General features: G+C 43.0%; 1 protein-coding gene across 2 annotated transcripts in view; it reads left to right on the top strand.

Annotated features, from left to right (window-relative positions):
- The first annotated feature begins 7,000 nt into the window (after positions 1 to 7,000).
- Positions 7,001 to 10,006, top strand: part of St3gal5 (ST3 beta-galactoside alpha-2,3-sialyltransferase 5) — a 68,662-nt gene continuing 65,656 nt past the window's right edge. Inside the window, exon 1 of one of the 2 annotated variants that reach the window (XM_013035461.1) lies at positions 7,001 to 7,085. The gene's annotated coding sequence lies outside the window, so the exon portion shown is untranslated. The remainder of the gene's footprint in view (positions 7,086 to 10,006) is intronic. The other variant, XM_013035463.1, reaches the window with a different exon arrangement.

Below are 10,006 nucleotides of genomic sequence, written 5' to 3'. Positions count from 1 at the left end.
ATGGAGAGCTGGATGTGGTGGCGAGCACCTGTAATTCTAGCTACCAGGAATCATAGCATTGGCGGATGGCATCCAGGCACACGTCAAAAATCAGAGCTGGAGTTGTGACCCAACAAGAATGCCTGCTTAGCAAGAGCCCCCAGGTCAACCCCCAGAACTGCAACGAAAGAAGGAAGACAAGAAGGAAGAGGAGGGGCAGGAGGAGCAGCAGCAGCAGCAGCAACAGCAGCAGCAGGTGGTGATGAGCAGGAGTAGAATCGTAGTCTTCAACAAGACTGCCCTCACTTCTGATTCCTACCACTACCCCTCAGGAGGATTTAGAAGCTCTGATCCAGGAAGTCAGGATAAAGATGAGACAAACACTTAAAAAAATACAACAATGTCCCATGGCTTGTTTATTCCAAGGCTGAAACATGCTACTAGTGCTGCCAAAGGCCAGCCCTATAATGACTGCGGGTTTCTTTGTTGTAACCTTCTGCGTTCTGACTGCCTGGGTGGGGGTTCCTGAGGCTGCATCTAGAATCCACTGGAAGGAAACTGTGGTTAATGAGTCATGACAGCCTTGGCACATACCACTATGTGGGGAAGGGGGAGAGTGAGAATGTATGAGTTCACACTAGCTACCCCTGGCCTAGGGGATTTTTAGTTTTGAAAAAGGAAATAAAAATTTACTGCTGAGTGATAAAGGCAAGCTTGCTGTTCATGAAGGAAGATTTGCTCACAAGAACATGTCAGGACCATCTCATTTTAGCTGTAGTCATGATGTCATGTTAAGTTTAACTCCCACCACCCAGGAAGATATCACTCGTTATTTCTCCTCCTCAAAATCCAAGTTCAGAGATGGGCATATTTAAGCACTCCACCTAGCTAGCTAGGACCTACCCTCTGTATTCTAGTTTCCATGCTAAGGAATCATATCTACCCCCAAACACTTGTCTTAATGACGATACCTCCCTTTGGAAATGATCATGTCCACCCACCCATGAGCAGGGCTCATATCCAGCTGGTATGTACTACTTGCCACGCTGATTGTTAAGAGGTTGAAACATGTTCTGATGATTGGTGCATACTCAGTGTTGTGACTTCTGGAGTGTCCTCCCACCAACCTGACTATCACTCCTGGCACCGGGACGTCTATATATAATAATTTATTGAGACCAGTGCAAAAGAAAAGCAGGACCCTTGTTCAAAAGTGAATAATAAGTTCAAGACAGTGAAAACTGAACATTCCACTAGGTGTGGGGTGCTTGGAGCATGAGTCCCTTCTAATGCCGGGGATCCATGCAATAGCACAAATAATGAGCTCATGAAACCAGCCTGCCTGGGATATCTCTAGGCCTCCTAGCCAAAAAAAATGGTGGACCTTGGCATTGCAGGGAATTCCATGGCCCTATCCAGCTCCACAGCCAGTGTCCTTTCTTTTTTCTTTCCTTTTATGTGCTGGTCTTGGGGCTTTAACTCAAAGCCTGGGTGCTATCCCTGAGCTTCTTTTGCTCAAGGTTAGCAGTCTACCACTTGAACCACAGCATCAGTTCTGGCCTTGTCTGAGTGGTTTTTGGACATAAGTGTCTCATGGGCTTTCCTGCCCTGGCTGGCTTCCAACTGTAATCCTTAGATCTCAGCCTCCTGAGTAGCTAGGAGGCATGAGTCACCAGCACCCTGTCCTTCTCATTGATAATGCATGCAGCAGGAACTTTGGTGAAAGCAATAAATCAGTCTATCTTAAGACACTGACATCTGAAGGTTGTCACTATAACCTAACTAGAAACATCTTGCTGAGTAGTCTTCAGTACCCTACACATTCTTAGATATGTGCTTACCTTTTTGCCCATGTGACTGTACCCTCATGACCATACAGGACAACTCAGGTTGGTTCTTGGAAGGAACAGGGCTGGACTTGGTTATTGGAAACTCTTTCTCAGAATTGTACAAGGCCAAATAGTATTTCTGAACCTTATTTTATACACATGCCCTTTATTGGGATCGTGAAATAGATGTTGTCTACCAATGTTCTGGCAAAATAGTCAAATGAGTGTTTATAAACATGTTCTAGTAAATCATCACAGCTAAAAATGATTTTTGCTTTCATTAGATGCTCTCAGGCTGTCTCAACTACAAGTTCAGGGCTCAAAGCCACACATGGACCTGACATGGCTTCTAGAATGGCAGAATTCATGTTACATGCAAACTTACAAGGGTACTCAAGATGCTTATTGCTGGGGGTATAGATGTCCAAGAGTCTTCAGCTCCTTTTAGCCTAGATTGCCCACAGCCAACAGTACCATGGCACTATCAACAAGTGGCAACTCTATCTATACCTGCATTAAGTACTAATACAATGTACAGTGATATATTGTAGGAAAGGATGTTGTGAGAAGACAATGGCTATAGTATTTTGAAGCCAGGAACAGAAGAGAAATGTCTGACTTAGCAGCCTCCAAAATCCAAATCCCAATCTACAAGCTTCTCTAAAAATGGAAGAGGGAGCCCAGGAAATCTGGGACCTAGTAGGCAGTTAGTAGGTCGTTAAAATGAAGAAGATTTGGGAAGAACTAGTTGAGAGATAGTTCCAGTCATTATATGTACACACACACACACACACACACACACACACACACACACACACACATGACCAGGATGTGTGTATACACATGGGTTGATTTGAATATACAGCAGTGCTACTTACATTAAGTAAGTCAGCCACAAACTTGTGATGTTATACTCAGGTCCTGTGAAGCCTCTCTCACTACATTCCACTAGATATTTTTTTCCCTCTCAACTCAGCAGAAGTCTGAGCTTTTGCTCTCTGGAGAAGCTGACAGTGTGGGTCTCTGAAAAGGAGACAATGGAATGTGAGCTGGAGTATGATAGAGTAGACACATATCATTAATGTCTATAGGCAGAAAATCCTAGTCCTTCTCACTATCACAGGCTGGAATGTCCTGGCAGTCTGACTCCATTTTTCATGAAGGAGCCAGGAATAGTCCACTGCAGAGCCTGAGGAGCCCATGAGGATCCAGGGAAAGCCACTGTGCATGTATCCTTTGATAAACTGCCCACCCAGATCCCCTGTAACACGATCAGAATCCATTCACGTGGAACTTGTGGATGACAAGTGCCATCTGGGAGAGGCTTGGGTAATTGAAAGTAAAGAATAATATGAAAATTGTACAATAAAAAGTAAGAAGAGCATTGGACCATGTAAGCATAGGAGATGAGGCTAGCTGGGACCAATAGGTACTTGATAAAGCCACGGAGTAAGAGGAGCAACAGAGCTAACACCCAGGTCTCATTCCCCTTTCCAAGTCATGTGCCCTGGCCTGAGCCTACATCCAAGAGTGGAATCAGTGAGTCTGGCCCTGGGTCTGTGCTGGATGCTGCTCTGGGGACCAGATGGAGGAAGGTCTTTAAGGCTGGGCTCAGCTGATGGATGCTAATTTGGGAGATAATGGGGAGCCTGGTGAGGGTTTGGAGACAGGGGAGTGATGTGTGGAATTGAGTTAGTTTTAAGGACAAATTAATTTATGAAACAGACAATGCTAGAAGTGATGCTGGTTGCACCAAAGTTAATTGAGAAACTCTTTCCAATGATCTGTTTATTCAGTATCTGTCTTTATAGGATGAGAAGGCAATGGGAAACTAGAAAACAGAAACTGTCCAAAAAGTCATTAAGTCCTTTGGATAGGCAATAAGAATGTTGATGAGATTCAGGAGTAAGTATTCCATCACAAAAAGAAAGCAGCAGGATGCCAGGAGTTGATTGCTTATACCTCCTAGATACTCAACCAATAGCTGGTATAGTGTACACCTGCCATCCCAACTACATGGAAGGCTGAATATGAGTGGTAGTTACAAGATAACCTAGAGGAAAAAAGTTCATGAGACCCCCACCTTAACAGAAAAGGCTAGGCATAGTGATATCTATCTGTTTGGCAAGAATCATAAATAAGGAGTTACCAGTCCAGGCTGAACGAGGCAAAAAGCAAGATCTTATCTACAAAATAAGCAGAACAAAAGCATTAACAATATAGGTCAAGTAATTGAGCACCTGCCCTAGCAAGTGCAAAGTCCTGACTCAAAGCCCAACTCTGCCAAAAACAAAATGAAGGAGGGAGAGAGAAAGAGAGAGAGAGAGAGAGAGAGAGAAGAGAGACACAGAAGAAAGAAGAGAAGCTGCAATCTATGTGGATGAAAACAAACACATTAAAAAACAACAAAGGTCTTCAAATATCACTAACTTTGCTAACAGGTTGCTGCCCCTTAGCTGACCTCACACTGAGTGGAATAAAATATTCTTTCCTTTCCCACTGCTGTGGTGTTTCAGCTGCAAACAAGTCTCACTGAAGACCAACCGCGTATCAAGGGGCTGACAAATAAAGGAACCTTGTGAGGTGGGGTTTCCTGGCTAATGTTTTGTCTTTGGAAATTCTTTTCCCCTTAGCATTGTACAAAAGGATGTGACAGACTGGTAACAAATTCCATCCCTTTAGGAACAGAAACCAGTGGAATGTTCTTGAAAGAATCAGCGGGTGTACTGCCTGCTCAGAAGTTTCTCCCTTTCAGCCAGAGAATTTGGAATTTTTCACCTACTCTTCCCCTCTGACTTCTGCATGAAGTCCTAGTGTCAAGTGCAAATACCTGTCTGGAAAAGGAAGCCCAAAGTTTCTTCTTAGACATCGACACCTTAATTCGTTTCATGAGGCGCAATGGAAGGAAGAGGCTTTGGAAAAAGAATAATAACTATTAATCACACTTTAAATTGAGGACTTCCATACTCATTAGCAATCCTGAGAGTTTCATAGGACCGTTATCTTCCTCTTATAGCCCAAAGATGTAGTTGAGGGCACAGCTGGGACTTGACTAAAGGGCTCCTGACTCAGCTTGGTGCCCTTTCCCAGGGGGTGGCTGCGGGTGTGACATGAGAGGGTGTCCACAAGGCCTGAGAGAACCGGAGCAGGGGGGCCGGGGGACGGGAGGAGGGTTCCTGTGTAAAGGCTTGGTGCCACCTGGTAATTGTGTCTTGTGATCACCTGACTGTGCTTACAGCTGAGCCCCCTGATATGCTTAGAGCATGAGCTGACTTCCTGTGTGGGGGAGCTGGAAACCCTCCATGAGGACTGTTATCTCACATTCTGAACAGATACTCATGGAACTGTGTCTGCAAGACAGCCAGAAGAAAAAAAAAGGGCCTAGATTCTGGATCCCAGGTAAGTTACTTCTTGAGGCCAAAAGTCCCATGGAAGGTCCACGCACTGAAGAGGAGGCTAGATGAAGGGACTTTTATAACTTGTGGGAACTTTGGCCCCAATCTCAGACATGGAGATTCCTTTATCTTAAGAACGGAGGCAAACATGCTATGGAGCTGAACCCCTTTGATAATTCAAGAATTCTGAGTTCTCCCTACTGCCCTTCTCAACATGTTGCACCCATTACTGGACATGAACAGATCAGAGGCCACCCTTCCATATCCCTAGGTTCTTAGATGAACCATGGCCCAGAATGAGATTTGATGAGCACTCCTCCGGGAGCCAATGAGAAACGAGGGAAACATCCACCCCTGCCCTACCCTCAACTCAGAACATGTCTCCAGCATATATTGGAATAGTAATAATAATAACAACAATATTGTTTATGATTACTGTGTTGTAGCCAGGCACCATGGTTCATGCTTGTAATTCTAGCTACTTGGGAGGCTGAGATCTGAAGATTGTGGGTTGACGCTAGTCTAGGGAGAAAAATATGAAAGACTCTATCTCCAATTAACCAGCAAAAAGCTGGTTGTAGAGGTGGAGGTGTTGCTCATGTGGTAAAATGACAGGCTTGAGCAAAAAAAAAAAAGACAAGCCAGGCCCTGAGTTCAAGCCCTAGTACTAGCTTTAATAATAATAATAATGATGATAATAATAATAATAATAGGTTGAGAATTCTTCTGTAACTATTAGGACATCTCTCATACTATGTTGTTCCTAATAGGCTCACGGAGGAGCTCATTCAATGAATTCTCCCAGAGTCAGGATCAAGGTGTGTGGTGATTATTCAGAAAGCAATCTGATGTTTTAGAGAAGCACTCACAGTATAATCACAGTGTGAGCACAGTAGCTCACTCGTGTTACCCTAGCTACCGAGAAGGCAAAAATCAGGAGGTTTGTAGGTTCAAGGTCAGCCAGAGCAAAAAGTTGACAAGATCGCATTTCAACCAAAAAGAGGTTGAGTGTGGTGGCATGCATCTGTCATCCCAGCTACGAAGGAATCCTAAACAGGAAGATTATAGTCCAGGGGCCAGGGCAAAGACTCTACTTGAAAAGTAAAGCAAAATGACTGAGATGTGGCCCAAATGGTAGAGTGTCTGCCTGGCAAGCACCTACTGGATTTTGAAATCAAACATATTTTATATATATGTATATATATATATATATATATATATGACACACACACATATATCTATATTTGATACATATATATCAAAACCATACAAATATATATCTCAAATCAAACCCAATATATATATGGGTGTATAAACTATATATATAGAGAGAAATATATATAGTTACTATATAGATCTCTCTCTCTTTCTCTCTCTCTCTCCCTCCCCCCTTTCTCTCTCTATATTTACTATTGCAGCCAGTACTGCATTAGGAGTTACCTAAGAACCAGACATCAATGACTTAAGTCAAAGTTTATGGAGTAAGAGATGTTGGGTTGGGCATGGGGCCTTTCCATGTAATACTCTTGATCAAAGGAGAGAGGTAAATAGAAGGTGAGTCAGAGAAAAGGTCAGGCTCTTTGTTGAACTGATTTGTGACTTGGAAATGATAATGAAGGGGAGGGAGAGTCACGATCTCAGTCAGATCTATGGTTCAGCAGAACCTGGATTGGGACAGGGAAGGGAGTGTAAGAGACAGAGATCAGTTAGTGAACTTTGTCACATTGAACACTTGGGCATAATCACCAAAACAGGCCAGATTCTTGGGTGAGGAACAGTGAGAAACACATTCAGCCAGCAGGACATTCCTAGTGGTCACCCTCACAGACTGGGAGAACTGGAAGATTTTGGATGAATTCCTCCTAGGTCTCTATCTGCACAGGTACTACTTTTGACGGCATTTGATATTGAATTTCTCCTAGCAAGAAACAGGTGGCCTTATGAATGGGGGAAGATGAGGAAAGATCAATGGAGGACTGTTTACAAAAGAATGGACATGGGTTAAAGAACCACATACTGGGGAATTTTCTAGGGATTTGCAACAGCTAGAAGTCTTTACTCTTAGACTTGGAAGGGCAAGAGGATGAAACTTTTAACTGTGAGAGAGGGGCTGTCTGATCAAACATATGGCTTTTGCTAGAGAATGCAGCCACTGACAATGAGGGCAGGAAAGGGTGATAAAGAGCTCAAGGTATTTGTATGGAACCTATATCTGTATGGTACCTACCCTCCAGTAAATCTCAACTGCACACAGGCAAAAGCCAAAGGACAGGGGCAGTCCTTTGATGTCAACTTCCAAGATAGAGAAGGGCATGAAATAGACTAGAAAAAGGCAACAAGGAAACCTGACACAGATGGTAAGCTAATAAAACTATCTGAATAATTAAATATACATTTTCATATGTCACAAAAAAGAATATAGCTAACTAGCATACAATTATAGCTATTATTGATTAGGATAAGGCCAAAGGAGACAATTAGATTTTAAAAAGTTAGACACTTGAAAGAAAAAAAATATTAAATAAGCAATAGGATAAGTGGTATGAAGATATAGCAAAAATTCCAAAAGATGGCATTTGTGAGTTTGAAATTTGTGACCTTCTAAGAGGGATGAGGGATAAGATCTCTTTCAGCTTTGACACTGCACTGATATATAGCTGTGCTGAGTACAGGGGAAATACCAAAAAACATTAAAATATTAGTTCTTTTAGATTATCTGAGTTTAGTAAGATGTTGTGCTCAAGAGTTATATGGCGGCTGGGAAGGTGTCTCAGTGGTAGAGTGCTTGCCTTGCATGCATGAGGCCCTGGGTTCGATTCCTCAGCACCACATAAGCAGAAAAAGCTGGAAGTGGAGCTTTGAGCTGAAGAGCTGAGGGACACCACCCAGGGCCAAAGTTCAGTGCCACGACTGACCAAAAAAAAAAAAGAGTTATATGGTACAATGACCACAGGACTCCTAGTTATCCAATTAATCATTTTAAATTTTTCTCCCCTCCTCCCCCTTTTTGGTGCCAGAACTGGGCCTTGAACTAAAGGCCTGGGTACTCTTCTTTCTTTCCTTCCTTCTTTCTTTCTCTTCCTTCCTTCCTTCCTTCCTTTCTTTTCTTTTTTGCCAGTCGTGGGGCCTGAACTCTGGGCCTGGGCACTGTCCCTCAGCTCTTCAGCTCAAGGCTAGCGCTCTACCACTTGAGCCACAGCACCACGTCCAGCTTTTTCTGCTTATGTGGTGCTGAGGAATCAAACCCAGGGTCTCATGTATGCAAGGCAAGCACTCTACCATTGAGCCACCTTCCCAGCCCCTGGTGCTATTTCTTTCTTTCTTTCTTTCTTTCTTTCTTTTTTATTGTGAAAATACTGTACAGAGGGGTAGTACTATTTCTTACAGGCTGAAGCTCTATAAACTTGAACCATAGTGCCATTTTCTGCATTTTATTTTTGGTGGTTAATTGGAGATAAGAGTCTCATGGACTTTCCTATCTGGGCTGGCTTCAAACTAGGATCCTCGGATCTTAGCTAGGATTATAGATGTGAGCCACCAGTGCTGGCTTTTTCTCCCTCTTGAATGAAAAAACAAAGAGCAGAAGGCTACCAATGGCTGGAGAAGAACATTCATTAGCATTATTTGTGACTAGATCCAATTGGGAATAATTCAAATATCCATCAAGGGAATAAAGAAGAAAAGATTGTGGCCGGAGCTGGTGGCTCACACCTGTAATCCTAGCTATTCAGGAGGCTGAGATCTGAGGAACGTGGTTCAAAGTTAGCCCGGGCAGGAAAGTCCATGAGACTCTTATCTCCAATAAACCACAGGAAGTGGTGTTGTGGCTCAAGTACAGCGCTTGTCTTGAACTGAAGAGCTGAGGGACAGCATCCAGGCCCAGAGTTCAAGCCCCATGACCGACCAAAAAAAAAAAAAAGATGGTGGTATATCCATAGTATATAGTAATGAGGCTTAACAAGTGGGTCTGGGGGTGGTGGTGGTGGTGGTTAAGCACAAGGTAACTTAGTGGTAGGGCACTTGCTTAACACATAGAAGGATTTGGATTTAAGCCCTAGCATTGAAAGCAAAACAAAACAAAAACACATGTGAGCCACATGCAGCAATCTAGATAAAACTTATAAAGACAGTTTTTTCTGTACAATTTCTTTGATACAAAGCTCAATGATAGGCTAAATTAACTTATGGGGTGAAAATCAGAACAGTTGCTGGTAAGGCAGGAGGAGGAAGAGGGTGGTGACTAGCAGAAACCATTGGCAGGCTTTGGGACAGCAGGCATTGTTTTATATCTGACGTGGGTGGACATATGGTATATTCATGGAGATAATTTATCAACCTGCACATTTGTGATTTTTGAACATTGCGGTGGTAGGTCTCTTCTATTTCAAATTAAACAACGTATTATAGCTTGATGCCAATGGCCCATTCCTATAATTCTAGCTATTTGGGGGGCTGAGATCTGAGGATCATGGTTTGAAGCCAGCATAAGCAGGATCATTCATGAGACTCTTCCAACTAGCCATCAAAAAAATGTGGAGCTGTGGCTCAAGTAGTACAACATTAGCCTTGAGCAAAACAGCTAAGGGACAGTGCCCAGGCCCTGAGTTCAAGACCTAGTACACACACACAGACACACAGACACACACACACAGTGTGTGTGTGTGTGTCTGTGTGTGTGTTACTTTAATTATTTTTTTAAATTTTGTTTTATTTTATTTGTGAACATACTGTACAGAGGGGTTACAATTACATGGGCAGGATAATGCGTACATTTCTTACCAAGCATTGCAGCCTCCTCCTTTG

This window comes from Dipodomys ordii, unplaced genomic scaffold (genome assembly GCF_000151885.1).
Source record: "Dipodomys ordii isolate 6190 unplaced genomic scaffold, Dord_2.0 Scaffold212, whole genome shotgun sequence".
In the NCBI taxonomy this organism is placed as follows: domain Eukaryota; kingdom Metazoa; phylum Chordata; class Mammalia; order Rodentia; family Heteromyidae; genus Dipodomys; species Dipodomys ordii.
This window is presented reverse-complemented; position numbering and strand designations above follow the sequence as displayed.